Below are 17026 nucleotides of genomic sequence, written 5' to 3' on the forward strand. Positions count from 1 at the left end.
CCACACTTAACGTTGTTGATAGTTTCCTAGAACTGTGGCAAAATGATGTATAATAAAACCGCTTTACCATATAGGCTAATTTATATAAACAAGAGTTAAGTTCCTAGAGTATTTCATCAGTGTTAATAACAAAATGACCCACTGAAGGCAAGGAAACCATGTTAATGTTATTCGAGGACCTGCTGTATACCAAATACCAACTACTTAACAGTGTGAGCTTAACTCTCAAGTAGTCTCCTGCTCCTATTGCTGACCATACACTCCACTCAGTAAGCAACGGGAGGCTGGGGAACAGCAGAGTAGTGTCCCTAGTGCTCCTCCTGCAGAGGGCCAGGCCCCATGTTTCAGAATTTAAGCTCTACCCTGCAAGCCAGAGAGAACCCAAGATTTATTTATTTATTTATTTACTTAATTTATTTATTTATATTTATTTACTTATTTATTTATTTTTAACGCCTACAGCACCTGGTATTCCAAGGTAGTCTCCCATCCAAGTACTAACCAGGCCCAACCCTGCTTAGCTTCCAAGATCAGAGGAGATCGGGCATGTTCAGGGTGGCATGCCCGTAGATTTTAAGCAAGGAATCCAAATGTGGATCCGCTTAGGGAAGCAGTGGGTGGAGGGTGATCCCCAAGGGCTGATGCAAAAGTCAGAATGAAACAGAAGTGCCTGTGTGATGAAGATGGGGGAAACGAGACTGAAGACATGTCCTGGAGGACCTTGCAAAGAGCTCAGGAGACTGTGGATGGGTGGTGAGGTAGAGGGAAGAAGTCCAAGATGTGTCTGCAGTTTCTTCCTTCCACATTGAAGTGAATGTGGACACATGGATGGTGAAAGACATAGATGGAAGAACTTAGTTTGCTAAGGCAATAGAGCCTAAAGGCACAGCCTCTGGAACCAGACTGTTTTCAAATCTCAGCCCTGCCAATTATTAGCCTTCGCCTCAGTTTCAGCATCTATAAATGGGTAAAATAATAGTACCTCCCTCAGAGGTTGTTGGGAGGACTAATAAAAGTGAAATGCTTAGAACAATGTAAATATTTTTTTTTAAATCATTTTCCCCATCACTGTCCACTCTGGTCTTTGATCTAAACAGTGGCTGTGCTCCCCTCTGCCTATTCTACACTCCCCTCCCCCAGTATCCAGTAATGTTTTTAAATCATACATGTCATCTGATGTGATTAAACCCTTCACTGGTTCTCCAATGTAGTCAGAATGAAAACAAATGATTAGAAGGCTCTGCCTGACCTCTGCAACCTCAAGACACAGCTTTTCCCTCATATTTTCCACTCCAGAATTCCAATCTCCTTGACAATTATGCCGACATGCCAGTCACTTTCTCATCTCTTGGCCTTTGCTAATTCTGTCCCCTCTGTACAGAATGCTCTGCCTAGCTGGCTCCAGGTCTTGGTCTACTTTCCATCAGAAAGACCTTCCCTGATAACTCAATTTAAAGCAGGACTCTATCTCTTCAGACAATTTTCTCACTCATTAGTTAATTTATTATTTGTTTTTGCTATCTCCCTTACTAAGATATAAACTCCATGAAGGCAGGGGCCATGTCTGCATAATAGCATAGTGCTGGGCACACAGCAGGCTCTCGACAAAAGAATGTGAGAAAGTCCTCTGGATCAGACTTCCCAAGTTCAAATCCCAATGCTATTACTCACTAGGAATATGTCCTTGGGCAAGTACTTCTGCCAATATCCTCATCTGTAAAATGGGGACAATAGCAGCTACCTTAATAGGTACTAATGAGAATGAAGTGAGTTACTATACATAAAGCTCTTATAACTATGTCTGGCACACAGCCTGTGCTAGGTCTGTCTTACCTACTATGAATATAATTATTTCTATTTTTACTGTCAGTAGGTTACAGTGGCCACTGCTTCTAATCTCTGCTGGTCTACAGCCCTCACCTCCTATAACACTATGTATTAAATACTTACTGTGTGTCAGGTATCATGGTAGTATTTTACATACATCACTCATTCATATATTGAATGCCTACTACACCTAAATGGTATTCTAGGTACTGGGTATGTAACAGTAAACAAAAATCACAACAAAAACCCTGAGAAGCATTAATACATATAACAAAAATACTAAAAGTTTGCAATTACTGAATACTTCCTATGTTCCAAATAAAGTTCTAAGTATTAACTTATTTGATCTTCGCAATGCTACCTATCTCTCAGGGCTATTTCCACTTTATAGATAAAGCAAGTGGGACACAAAGAGAGATTACTTCCTTTAAGTTACAGAGCCCATATGTGTGGAAGCTAAGATTTGAAGGTAAGCTACTCCCTTTAAAGTATACGCTTGTTCACCACCTCACTACATGAGATTCTCCATTGCTCAGTGCCTCCCTGCTTCTAAGAAATCTCTATTCTTCTGCCTTGTTTAATCAAAGTCAACCAATGCATCCTACCAAAATGATTTCTTAGGCTGACTGTCTGCTACTCACTTGGACACTAGGACACTCAGCTCTATTGGTGTCTGAAATACTTCTAAGTAATCTAATAGACCTGGAAGGCTGGTTGCATATAATTTGGGCTTTTATTATAGTCAGTCTCACATTTATTTCAATCTGGGTAATCAAAAGTAATATCGATGACATAAAAAAGTTTTTAATTGCTGTCAAATGAGTTTTAACATCTCAACTAGGAAAGGATAAAATAGAATTTTGTTTCCACCCTCCACACACACTTTAATCAAATTCATATCCTGTGCTCCAATAAATCAAAGGAACTGGACATTCCTTTAACTATAAGATGTTAAATGATGAAACCAACCAGGCACAACAAAAGGTCAATCAACAACCTGTTAAAACGTATGTTGTTTGGGGACCTGTGTAAACTAGTCAATAAAAACTGGATTAGAAAAATGAGATGTTTCAAGTAAAAAAGCAACCAACCAAACACCAGAGGATCAAAGAGTTAAATAGAAGAAAATAGTCCTAACTAGCATCTATTAATCACTAACTACAAGTGATCAACCTTACATTGAGTCTCCAAAGGTAAAAGTCGCAAGGTTAGAATTACTGAATTTAAAGCTCCGAACCACACCTACCATTTCAGAATCTCTCTCTCTCTTTTTTTTTTTTTTAACATCTACAGCATTTAGTATTCCAAGGTGGTCTCCCATCCAAGTACTAACCAGGCCCGACCCTGCTTAGCTTCCACGATCAGAAGGGATTGGGCACATTCAGGGTGGCATGGCTGTAGACCAGATTCTCTTTAATAAAGATTCCCAGGTGATTTCTATGTTTGAGAAATGCTTAAAATAATACGTCATACAATCGGGACTGAAACTTGAATAATGTTACCAATATTTGAGAAATTATTCATATCATAGTAATCCACTTTTCCAAACCCATCAAATTTATATTGAGTGTATTTGCTCAATGTATCTTGTTCAAAAGTATAGTTAGTATACTGTACATTACAGAATAAATGTACATTGTATAAAATAGGTTGAGTATATTAGTAGTTTTCAGTTATTGTGATGTCCTTGGTTTTTCTATCAGGTTAATAGTCTCATAGAATAAGTTGAGAAGTGTGCTCTCCTTTTCTATTTTTCAGAAAAGTTTGTATAGGCTGAGTGCTAATTCTTAGTACATTTAGTAAAATTCACCAGTGAAGCCATTATGGGCCTGGGCTTCTCTTTGTGGGAAGTTACAAAGTTACTAATTCAAATTCTTGTACTGGGTCTATTTAGATTTTTCTAATTCCTGAGTCAGTTTTGCTAGTTTGGCTGTGTCTAAGAATTTGCCCATTTCACCAAGGTTATACAGTGTGTGCTGGCATACAATTATTCACAATAGTCCCTTATAACTGTATTTCTGTAAGGCTGGTCACAATGTCACCTATTTAATTTCTGATTTTAGTAATATGAATAATATGGTAAAATTAGCTAAATAGGGTAAAATTAGCTAAATTTGTCCATTTTATCGAAGTACTCTGATCTTATCAAAGTATCAATTTTTGGTTACACTAATTTTTCTCTATCATTTTTCTATTTTCTAGTTCATCTATTTCCATGTTAATGTTCATTTTCCTTCTGCTTGCTTAGTGTTTACTTTTTTTAATTTCTTAAGGTAGAAGGTTAAGTGATTTGAGATCATTCTTACTTTTTAATATAGCTATTTACAGCAGTAAGTTTTCCCTTAGATACTGCTTTAGTGTATAAGTTTGGTATGTTGTGTTTCATTTTCATTAATTTTAAAGCATTCTAATTTCTCTTATGATTTCTTTTTTGACCCACTGCTTATTTAGGAGTGTGTTGTTTAGCTTGCGCATTTTTGTGACTTTCTAGAATTTCCTTCCGTTAATTTCTAATTTTGCTCTATTATGCTTAGAGAAAATACTTTGTACTTGTGTAATTTCCATTTTTTTATATTTATTGATGTTTATTTTATTATGTCCTAACATCTGATCCTAGAGAGTATTCCACATGCACCTGAGAAGAATGTGCATTCTGCTGTTGCTGGTTAGGTCTAGTTGGTTTATGATTTCAAAATCTTCTATATTCTTCTTAATCTTCTGCCTGGATGTTGTATCTATTCTTAAAAGTGAGATATTGAGGTCTCCTACTATTATTGTTGAATTGGCTCTTTCTCCTTTCACTGTTAGTTTTTTGCATCATGTATTTTAAAGTCTTGCTGTTAGGTTAGGTGTGTACACCTTAATAATTGTTATTTCTTCCTGACAGACCCATTCATAATTTTAAAATGTCCTCCTTTGTCTCTAACGACAATTTTTAAAAAGGATATTTTGTCTGATATCTGTATAGCCAGTTTAGCTTTCTTTTAATTATTGCATGGTATATCTTTTCTATTAACTTTTAACGTTTCTGACTTTATATCTGAAGTATGTCTCTTGTTGATACCATGTTGTTGGATCGTTATCTTATTTAATCCATTCTGCTAATTTCTACTTGCTGATTAGTGTTTAGTCTATTTACATTTAATGTTAATTACTTAGACGCTAGGATTTATGTCTGTGATTTTGCCTTTTTCCTACATATATTAAGTCTTGTGTCCTTTTTGTTTAGTTATTTATTCAGTACTTGTGTAAACTCTGCATTCTTCGTTTGGTTAAGTTAGCTCTCTGCTTGGTTAGCTAATTACTGTACAGGGACTTCCTTAAATATCTTGGACCAGTAAGTTTCCTAGCCTTTCCTGAGGGGCTCTGTGTTTATGTTGGGGCATGCTCTCAAAGCAGTAGCAAGCAGTTTACAACTCTGCTTTAGACTTTACTTCCTGCTTGCATAGAGCCACAAGGTCAACCAAAGGGTGAGAAATATGGCTTTTTTCAGGTTATTACTGGACATGTGTACAGCCCTACATATGCATGTGATTTTTTAGAATCCCAGGAATATGTTGGAACTCCTTCAAGCCCCTAGTTGACACCCAGTGTTTCCTATTTAGTTTTTTTGGTTAGCCTCCTGTTAGCCTCAACTGGTATCACCACCTCAGACATTTTTGATGTTCAATAATCTTCGCTAATTTTTTTTTTTATATATATAAATACTCTAAAGATGGAGCACAGAGTGAGCTTTGAGCCAGTGCAAATAGAGAAGTCCTGAGAATGGAGATTTTTAGGGAGCTACCATACAGTTCAAAAAGTGACAATTCTCTGGAGGAAGGGCTTTGTGGGACCTCTAAGCCCATTCTGTCCCCTCTGGTAACTTCTAGGCTGCTGTTTTTCACAGCTACCACAAGTTGTAAGCTGTGAAAAGTTACTGTGGAACTGAGGATGGGGGATGTGGGGGTTGAAAAAAGGAGGACTTAAAACACCACAGAGTTTGCTGTATTTATGGAAATTCAGTAATTTTTCTTGTATAAATGTTCAACAGATCTTTCAAGCCTTTAATCTTCAGGATTCTGAAAATGTTAATTTTCACACAACTCTTGCCAGTATTCTCATTGCTTTTATAGAGAAGATTTTCGGAGGTCCTTACTCTGCCACTTGGAAATGTTTACTTAAGTATTTTAATGGAGAATACTATCATTAGACTTTTTTTTTATCATTATCATTGTTGTCGTTGTTGTTATTTTCATCATTACTCAGATTGCAGTATGAAGAAGAGAGATTTGTGGCTCAAAAGTAGAAGTGAGAAGGTCAGTTGGTGTTTGTAATAGTACAGGTGAGAGACACGGGGTAGACTGGACTTGAGGATGGAAGAGAAAACTTCAGTTATTTAGAAGGATATGCTGACAATAACTTGATAAAGGCCTGGATACAAGGGTGGTACAGAGAATGATGCTAAGTTCTCTGTCCTGCAGAACAGGATAGATGGGTGGTATCAGACTCTGAAAAGAAATCCTGGAAGAATGCCAAGTCTGAGAATAAAGAATGTACACTGGGATATTTGAAATCTAGGTGCCTCTGAGATTTCCAAGAAGATACCAAGGAAGCTATCATCTTGAAGACTCTCCCCTAATTTTAGAGAAATGCTTTATAAATGAAGTTTAAAACATTATTTCCTCCATATGGAAAACAAAAAAAAACAAAAAATAGGCAAGGCATGTGTACTAAGTGTTAATAAATCAAAGTCAGCCAGGAATTAAAAATATGGTTCTAAGAATGACAAGAACCATGAATACATGTCTGAAACTACTCATTGCTTACATTCAAGTGAATTAAAGCTTTCCCCAAAGGCAGCTTTATTTAAAGGGAAGTTACAACAAAAATAAAGATAAATCTTCCATGTGCCTAAAAAGAGTTTGTTGCACTCATACACATGTCAACTTAATGTTCTCATTGATGCCTGAGAAAACAACTCAAATTAGTCAAATTTGTTCATGCCTCCACTCATTCCATAAATACTTGAGTGCCTCCTAGTTGACAGCACTTGGTTCGACCTAGGAAACAGATGGGAATGGGTTTTTTGTTGTTTTTTGTTTTTTGTTTTTGGTCTTGACACTGATTTCTCTGAATATTGTACTTTTGAGTTCTGTAATCATTTCTGTTAGGCCTTGCTTCATGCACAAAATTCACTTGTATAGCTGCTTTTTTCTGGTTGGGCTTGGGGAGGGATAATAGATTTGTAAGGAAATACTAAGTGGGGGGAAAGAAGAGTGTTGACTGCTGGTTAATTAATTCTACTCCTAATCTCTCTTAATGTTACATAGGCTTTTTCTGTTTAAACACCTTAGGTACAATTTATTACCACGAGGAAACAGTAGAGTATTTCAAGTTTGTTTCAACTGTTAGCTCATTTGCTCATTTCTGTTTCAATAACTAATGGGTAATACTTTCACAAGAAAGTTTTATGCATTCTCTTATCTCAGTTTTACTTCAGACATTGCAGTTTCACTCGTCCTTCCGGGGGAAATGGGTGGACATACCTGAACAAGGTACTCAAAACTCACTCACCACAACCACATGCAAACAGATGTGGTTGGCAGACAACACCCTCCACAGCCACAGTTTAGAGTGATGCCTCAAGTTAAACATTCATTTCTCCCTAGTTGTTTGTTTGTTTAGTTTGAGTGCTACGAAAGTAAAAGGTCAGGCAGATGTCTAAAATACAATACAACAGCGGCCACCATGTAAAACATTTATTGAGAACTTACTGGGCCAATGTATTAAGTACTTTATCTGCTTTATGTTATGTAATCCTTACAACAGCCCTGTGGTATAGGTACTATTATTAGTCCAAGTTTACAAATGAGGAAACAGGTGTGGAAAGATTAAGTAACTGGCCCAAGATCACACAGCTGGTAAAAGGTAGGGCTGGGGTTAAAGGTTCAATCTAGTTGACTCCAGATACTAGTCCCTAACCAGCATGCAATGACCTGTCACTGGTCATGGAGCTTCAATCCTTTCTTTAAAAAGCATTTTCTAAGGGTCCTCACAGTGTCACCTCTGGGGAAGAGTAAACCAAAAATACAAAAAGATTCAAAGATCCTTGCAAAATTGAAACAGCTTCTTAAGTTATAAAAATTGTTTACTTTAAGATTCTTGTCTGGACAAAACTATTCGCATACATTACTTTATACACACTATACATACTACTACTTAAAATTAACCATTGGCCTAATAAATTATGATGTATAAAAATTTATATTGGAAATGATTTTAGTGAATGGGAGTGGGAGCTAACTAAATATGCTCAATTGAGGTACACAGCATTCAATTATATTTTTAAAAGACTAACATGATAAACCGTACTTTCCTCATTCAACGTATCAGAAATCACTTAATAGGGAAGAGAGCTTTATGTGCTAATAAATGTAAACTAACAAACTATACTTTTCCCCCAACTAAGCCTTTGGTCTATTTTATTTTAGTTAACAGATTTCTGTCCTTTCTTGTTACAGAAAACAGCTGACACACTGCCTTATTTACATCTGTGCTTATCAGTAATGACATGGCCATATCTCTGCAAACAGTTGGTTAATTAATTTGTACCCCATATCTTCTGGCAGCCTGCCTATGCAACTGAACAGCAAAAATAATTACACAAAGCTAAAGTGGGAACATTTCCACTCGCCTTTTAAAAATTTCTTATTGTGGGGCCTGTTGCCTTTCTTTAAATGGGTTTCAGTTGTAGGACACTTGAAAATCAAATTAAGATCATCAGAAGATGATGATGTTTCTATTCTTTATTATAGTACGAATATTCCATCAGGGTGGAAAGCAGACTGGAGAAGTGACCAACCAGTCAAAGGCACGAAGTATGGGCTGAGTAGAATCATAGATGAAGAAAAATCAGGATAGACTTTCATCTCTTCTATTAGGTCAGATATGAGATGAATCAATCAACAAATATTTACCTAGAACCTACCTAACAGGCAGTCCCTTACTTTCCTACACAAAACTATATATGAGAAAGTCAGAAAGATTACTGGGGTCCTGTTCTCAACACCACAAATCACAAAATTTCTAATTAGATATCACCTTTGATATTCAGTCTCCAGGGATATATTTCTAGTATTTCACAGGGAAACACAATACTCTTGTGATCAGCTTAAGCCCACCTAAAATACAACTGATGCCATAGCTTTCTTTTCTGCATGCCTAATGATTTTCACCTGTCTAGATTTTGACAGAATTCCAGTTTGAGAGAGAATTCAGTTGGTTAGTTTTTAAAGTCAGTTGAAATCATTCTTGAAAATTTCTCAGACACCACATGGAGCCCAACCTGTAAGCCCTACACAGCCAGTTGTGTCACTGATGTTATAACAGATGGCTGTTTCTAACAGATAAAATAGTTGGCTTGTGTTTAGGGGCCTTACTGTATTAAAAAAATCCATTTAATTAAACACTAGAATCAAAGGATAATGAGATGCTTACACTGAGATACTTGAGGGAACTGAGACCAAATAAAGGGAAAGGAATCAATATCTCATAATTATTTGTGTGTATACTATGTTCAAAACAATCTTTTAGGATGCTGAAGAAATAGCAGTGAGCAATATCCTGTCCTCATGGAACTTAATCTTAGATAATTCATACGTCCTATTTCAAGCAAATTTCAGGGCAATAATATACACTGAATAATTGGTGAAATTAGCTACACTATTTTTCTCTTTTGTGCCATCACACAGTATAATTTGCATAAGTTACAAGCACTTATAATACAGCCCTCCTGTAAAAGTCTGAGACATATATTTCTTTGTCACCAGCATCAGAAAACTAGTTTGTACTGTGCACTCATCTTAAAGTGATCAAAATGTAGTAAAACAGTCAAATCCACTCAAACACACTATGGAAAGAGTAAAACAGGGACTACTGAAAAATATACTGTTGTTACTTACATCATGTGAAAGACTGTACTGTTTTTCATCCCAAGTGTATTAAAGGGATGTACCATACAAAAGGCAGTTCAAGGGTATCATAACAGAACACTAGAAAGTGTGGGTTGTTCAAATGTTTGAGACAGTATGTTTTGAAGTACTGTGCTGAGTACTGGGGAAAAAAACAACACGGTAAGACAGTCTTTGCCCAAAAACAGCTTCGGCTCCATTTGCAAAGTCCAAACATTCATACCACATTCTTTAATTTCAAAGCTGCCATCAAGTGTGTGTCAATATCAGCTTTTGGAGAATAAAATAACGTACTCTTCAACTTTATAATCTATCCTGATTTCAAAAATATTGAAACAAGAGAAAAAAAGCATCTTGGAATTAAAGATGGACAGTAATAACTACTCTGGCACTTTATAGGTGCTGCTGCACATTAGTAAACTCTGATGGAGAGGGAGTACTCCTTTTGGTAGCCACCCAAATGAATTTAGTTACTGCAGTGCCATAAGAATCTCAATAAGGGATCTCCTCCATGTGATTTCTAAGGAAGGAGCTAGAACTCTTTCGACAGCAAAATAGCAACATTCATTCATTCAAACATTTATGAAGCACTTTCCCTGTGCAGACATTGAAGAACCTTTCCATATATCAAGCACAGAGAGTAGGGCTTCACGTACATTAAAGGGGTGGTTCTCAACTGAAGGTAATTATGTACCAAACCCCAGGGGACACTGACAATGTTTGGAGACATTTTTGATTATAACAACTGGAGGGGGTGGTGCTACTGGCATTCAATGATAAAGGACAGAGATGTTGCTAAATATCCTACAATGCACAGGGCATTTCACCACAAAAAGGAATTATCTGGTCCCAAATGTTGGTAACATTGAGCTTGAGAAACCCTGCATTAATTAAAGCATTCTCAAAATGGCTCTATGGCGAAACACTATTTTAATACATGCCCTCCAACTAGTGAGGAAACTGAGGCTAGGAGGTATTAAATAACTTGCCCGAGGTCAGCAGGGAAGTGAAGAAGCAGGGATTATAACCCAGGAAATGAAATGCTGCTCTGCCACAAGAATTAACACCTTGCAAAAAAACCTCTCTGTGTGATTACAGGAACCCAGAGAGGAAGTACTTAAAAACTGAGTCACCAGGACTCGACACTCTTCCACTCTTCGTTTCACCCCCTTCTTACCTCAGTTCCCATCCAAAAGTATTCCCTTTCTGCCTCTCTCATAGACCATCTCTTTCGCAGTGCTCCCCCATCCCATCTTGATCTCTGGAAAGAGGTATATAAATAGGATGACTGATTTCTAATAAACGAAAATAAAAACAGCCCCCCAAGAACCAGGCAATTGTTTCTCTCTGAGAATTCTCTTCCCGAAAGTAACTAAACTTCAGCTACTCCTTCCAATAGGTACCTACGAGGCATCAAGTTTATTATTCCTTCAAGAAGAGTCTTTACTCCCTCTCTCCAGAAAGGTTATTTAACAAACTACTTTGCACAAGTTTATTTCAAGACCCAATAAATAATATAATTTTATAAAGAGGGAGGTCAAGGGAAATTACCAGTCACAGAGAAATTAATTTCTTCTCTTTTTGTAAAAGAAAGGTAAATGAGACTATAGTGAATATTCTGTTCATTATTCAACTCCAAATCCTGTTATGAGATGTACAGTTCACTCATCGTGGACTTTTTCCTGGGGAGTAGAAAACAGCTTTTGCCTTTGTTTTAGACAAGGGCCAGGGCTTGCAGAGTAGACAAGGAAAGTCAACAACAGGGTGGCAAAAAATTTTACCCCAGATTTTGTGTAGATTAAAGAGCAAATATTCTAGGTACTCTGTGATTCTCAGATGAAGAACATTATTGTAACAAGGAAGCTTATAATTAATTCTTTTAACAACAACACTTTGAAAGTCAGACTGCATTTTCAAATCACAGGGCTCTAAATTTCTATAGGACAGAAGACTCCAATTTCAAACAGCCCAAAAGTTAGGGAGTAGGAAGACAGGGAAAAAAAGCTGGATCCTGCCAGTACATTAAGAAGAGATAGAGAAAGGAACTGTGCCCCAAGCCATTGCAATACTTTTCTGTCACCTAGATGGACCTCTAACATTTGAAAATTTTTCTGGAGGGAACTTTGGTATTATCTAATTAAATATTACCTCTATTTGTCTGTTTATTTACAAAATAAACAGCAGACAAAATTTCACTAGAGGTAAGAAGCTTGTACAGGTATGTTAACTGTAGCACAGCTGTTAAAAGCAGCAAAGTGCCAACAGCCTAAATATTCATCCACAGAGGTTGAGTTTAAACAACCATTGTAATATTCATAATATAAAAATATTATGCAGTAGTTCAAAAAAAACTTAGGTTGAACTACATGTAATGACATGTGAAAGTCTCCTGAGGCTGAACAGAAAAAGCATGATGCAGACATAAAGCCTGACCAGAGGCCCAGGAGGGCTGCCTAAAAGAACTAATGTTGAAGTTGGCACTTAAGAGACAAGGGTTAATTTTCTTTCTATTGGGGGAGGGTGGTTAGGGGGTAAAAAGAGAGCAGGGGAGGTTGTCTGCAGAAAGGGGCCATTGTCCTTGCCTGCATAGGGAGGGCATATAACCTGAAGGGAGGAGCTAAGGAGCTCTGGTGCTTTGGGCAAATAGAACCTTGTCCATCAGCCAGCCACATTAAGTAGTTTTCACTTTACCCTAAGGGCAATGGGAATCAGTGAAGTCAGTTAAACAAGGGCAAGTCATTTAAGCAATAAATACTATTAGATGTGAGTTTCAGAAAGATCACCCCAGCTGCTACCTCATGTCCTAACTCTGTCCCTCATCTGTCCTTAATTTATAAAAAGGTCTGGTTACAAAACTTCAGATAGGATTGAACTTTTCATCTATTTGAAAAGATGCGCGTTCACAAGGTATCACTATGACAAAAAATGGTTGTTGTCTCAGGCTGGCCCACTTATGACTCTTAACCTTTAATGCAGCCAGAATACTACTACATTTTACTAATGAAAATTATAAAAAATAATATTGCTGTGAAAGTATTAAGCAAAACAGAAACTTTAGAAACCAAGTAGAGAATTAAAAAAAAAAAATCTCAAATATGGGAACTTGAACAAAAGAAAAAAGCCTACTTTAATTACAAATAAAATAACAACAGAGACTGCTACTATCTAAAAAAGACTGGGTATTTTCACTGGTGGTGCTGAACACTACTGGGTCATAAAGGCCTTTGAATATCTGTTGAAAAGTATATTCTCTCCCCCTAGAAAACTGTATTATGCAAATAAGACACGATTTTGCATGTATTCATGAAAGGGTTCAAGGACTTCCTACAACTCCAATAAACCTAGTTTGAGAATCCCTGATTTCAAAGCCCATGCTTTAGCCCTTTATGTATCTACTTCCACTTCTGCACTTGAGGCTTTTCTTTCTTTTTGACATAGGTTTATCACAGTCACAATTTACATCATCCATGTTGTGACATGAGATAAGGGACATTAAAAGAGAGGAAGATTATACTTTTTGACCCAGCAATTGCACTTCTGGGTATTTATCCAAAGAAAACCAAAACAATAATTTGTAAAGATCTATGCACCCCTATGTTCATGGCAGCAGTATTTACAATTAGCCAAGATATAGAAGCAACCTAAATGCCCATCAATAGATGACTGGATAAAGAAATTATGGTTCATATATACAATGGAATATTACTCAGCCATTAAAATAATGAAATCCTAACATTTGCAATGACACAGGTGGACCTCGAGGTTGTTATGTTGAGTGAAGTAAGTAAGAAAAAGATAAATACCATATGATTTCACTTATATGCGAAATCTAAGGAACGAAAGGAACAAACTAATCAAAAACAGACTCATAAACATAGAGGACAATCTGGTGATGGACAGAGGGGAGAGGGTTTGGGGGGCTGTGAGAATAGAATGAAGGGTTAAAGAAGTAAAAATTAATAGTTGTTAGATGGTCACAGGGATGGGGAACACGGCTTAGGGAATGCAGTTAGCAGTAATGGCTAAGTGTAAAGAGAAAGCAATCGGGGGGATCATTTCACAAACTATATAAATGTCTAATCAATGTACTGTATACTTGAAACTAATAATAAAATTTAAAAAAAGAGAGAGAGCAGGATTTAATGTGAACTCTTTTCCCGAAGTTAAGAGTTAGAGGGGTGAGGGTGGGGGGCAATTTAAAGAGGGTATGGGTATACAAAGGAGACCATGTAAACCAGAAGAAATACAGGCAAGAGCATTGAAAATAAAGCCTAAAATAAAACAAAACAAAATGGCAATGATGTACCTTCTTTCTGAGAGACAGCAAAAAGGCCTTAAGGAATAGGGAACACTGGGCCAGCCCCTCATGGCCTCACAGGCCAGAGACTTGGCTTGCTTTCTGCAGCAAGAGAAAGTCCATGAGCGCCCTCTCTGGTCTTCAGGGGCTCTTCCTTCCTTGAACCCTAGTCAAGGCCAGATACCCAATAACGAGAGTCCCCAATCCCCTGGCCAAGGACCAGTACCTGTCTGTGACTTGTTAGGAACTAGGCTGCACAGCAGGAGGTAAGGAGCAGGCGAGCGAGCAAAACCTTCGTCTGTATTTGCAGCCACTCCTCGGCACTAGCATCACTGCCTTAGCCTTAGCTCCACCTCAGATCATCAGTCATTAGGTCTTCATAGAAGCACTAGTCTCTTGTGCCAAAAAGGCTGGGGACCGCTGCCCTATAAGCATAGATACCACATATTGGTATCCCACAGTTATTGCTCACAAAATCTTTATCAAAATTGTTACAATTTTCAGTAATAACTGCTTTATGTTTTCCCTTCCACATTTTCAGGAGAGTACTTATAATAGTAAGACGATCATCAGTGGAAACAAGAAGTTAGACCTTCCACTACTATATATGCCATTGATTCCAGTTTTAGTACCTCTTCTAGACCTGTGTTGCATTTAATTCCTTAGCAGTTCTCTGAAACAGCACTGCTCATACTCTCTCATGCTCCATATAGTACTCAGTGTATGTATGCATGTATGTGTGTGTGTGTGTATTTATATATGTATGTGTGTGTGTGTGTGTGTATATATATATATTTCATATTAGTTTCAAGTATATAGTACAATGGTTACACATTTATGTCATTTATGGAGTGATCCTCCTGATTACTCTAGTACCCATCTAACACCACATATAGCCATTACAATAATATTGACTATATTCCCTATGCTGTACTCTACATTCCTGACTGTTTTGTAACTACTAATTTGTACTTCATTCCTTTACCTTTTCCACCCAGCTCCCTAATCCCCCCACTAGCTATATTTAACAGAATCAACACATGAGCAAGCTCTTATGTCTCCACAGAAACAGCCATCCGCCAAGTGTCTTAAAACTTGGTATAAAAATCCTTAGGCAATAGGGGTATGTTAGAACCTATCCCAAATTTTAAATTGTGGAATGTGAAAAAGATCAGGTGGCTGTCTTCCACTCTGACTCCTCTCTTCATCTGACAGTGCCCAAATATAGATAATAATTATGGCCAAGGCTTTCCAGGGAAAGCTGTGGAGGGGCTACAAAGGGATATTACAAGATATTTTCATCAGGCAAATAGGAACTTGAGTAATAATGCCAAACCAACCACTAGTAAGACATATTTCCTACTCATTCCTTAATTACCTTTTTATAAAACTGACAGCACTTAAAATTTCCTGGGGATTTGGAAATAAAAATAAAAACTTATCTTTTAAAATGGAAGGAAAAGCTGTCTCTGAATAAGGGATGCTAAATTTTACTAAAATGAAGCATTAAAGTCTGACCTCCCAAAGTATTCAGCACTATTTGAAAACCATTACAATGTATATTAAGACCTATTTTCCCTGTGTGTTTTTTTAAACCAATTATGTCCAATTTAGTCATAACCATTTTAAAACCCTAAATTCCTTGAACAGTTACTGAGCAGGTAATTCCCACTCCCTGTGGATGGATGGGGAGCCTCTCAATCATCTCTCCACTATTTGTCAGTCAATTCACTAACAACAGGCAGTGTGAACTCACTGTGTGCAGAGCAAAGACAGGATGCTGGAGGGGTTCTTGTAGCTACGAAGAACAGGCAGGCCTGGCCTTCAAGCAAACTCCCACTTGCCTTATGCCGGTCCTATCACACGTGGGCAAGACCACAGCAATGCAATACGATAAAAGCAAAGAAAAATATCTGATAGAAAGTTCTATTATTGTTGTAATGTATTTCCCTTTTGGGAAGCACCAAGACAAGCAAAGATGGGGAAAAAAGATTGAGAGGTCACATCAATCAACTTAGTTAATAAATATCAACCGGAACATGGTTTGCTGAATGAGACAATAAAATACAGTGACTTCAATGTTTAAAAAGAATGACTCCTGGATAATCTTTGGATTACAAATATCTCTGTGCATTATTATGAAAGACTGTATCAGCTGAAGATACTGTCCTAAAGCATACATGCCATTTCTAAGTCATCCCTATCTGTTTTAGCTAACAAACTATTAGGATTTGCTTTCTTAGAGTTAATCATTTCTCTATCCCACATTCTACAAATTACATACACTATGGATTTTAAATGAATCCTTGCATAGTCTCACACATGTGTGCGCATCCCTCCAGCCAAGATTTTAAGTCCAAAGTTCTCAGATAATACCCCCACTCTCCCTACCAGAACTTCACTGCTGCTGCTACTATTCCCTAAAACACCAACTAAGCAACTTCCTTAATTTTAAACTGCTATCTGGAATGTACGTTGATACTCTACTTGTTTACCAATAAACTAAAGCCTATTCCAAGCATTCCCTCAAAAATGACAGCTGAACAAGCAGAAATTAGACACTTCACTTGATAAATCATGGAACCATCTGGCTTTGGGGTCTGCCAGACCAAAAATTCCAGCTTTGCCACTTATAAGCTGTGTGATTTGGGGCAAGTTAACTTTCCCGAGACTCAGTTTTCTCATCTTTAAAATGGGGATGATCTAAGTATCTGCTCTGCAGTACTATAGTAAGGATTAAGTGAGGCAATCCAGGTAAACCTCTTAGTACAGTGCCTGACATGTAGGAAGTGCTCAAATAATGATAGCTACTATTATTATTACTTACTACCAGGTATTGGCTAAGATGCTTAATTTTTCAAGTTCTCAAATACTTTTTAAAAGTATTTTTCCATTATTAACCAAATGGGTATATAAACCATATAGCTATCCCGATTTGACATGTTTTCAT

At 37.2% G+C, this 17026-nt stretch overlaps 1 protein-coding gene and 2 pseudogenes across 8 annotated transcripts in view; all 3 read right to left on the minus strand.

Annotated features, from left to right (window-relative positions):
* Positions 1-17026, minus strand: part of ATXN7 (ataxin 7) — a 123936-nt gene that overhangs the window by 53594 nt on the left and 53316 nt on the right. The gene's annotated exons all lie outside the window — the stretch shown is intronic.
* Positions 454-572, minus strand: LOC118602261 (annotated as a pseudogene).
* On the minus strand, positions 3112-3230 carry LOC118602546 (annotated as a pseudogene).

This window comes from Rousettus aegyptiacus, unplaced genomic scaffold, assembly GCF_014176215.1.
Source record: "Rousettus aegyptiacus isolate mRouAeg1 unplaced genomic scaffold, mRouAeg1.p scaffold_m13_p_4, whole genome shotgun sequence".
Classification (NCBI taxonomy): domain Eukaryota; kingdom Metazoa; phylum Chordata; class Mammalia; order Chiroptera; family Pteropodidae; genus Rousettus; species Rousettus aegyptiacus.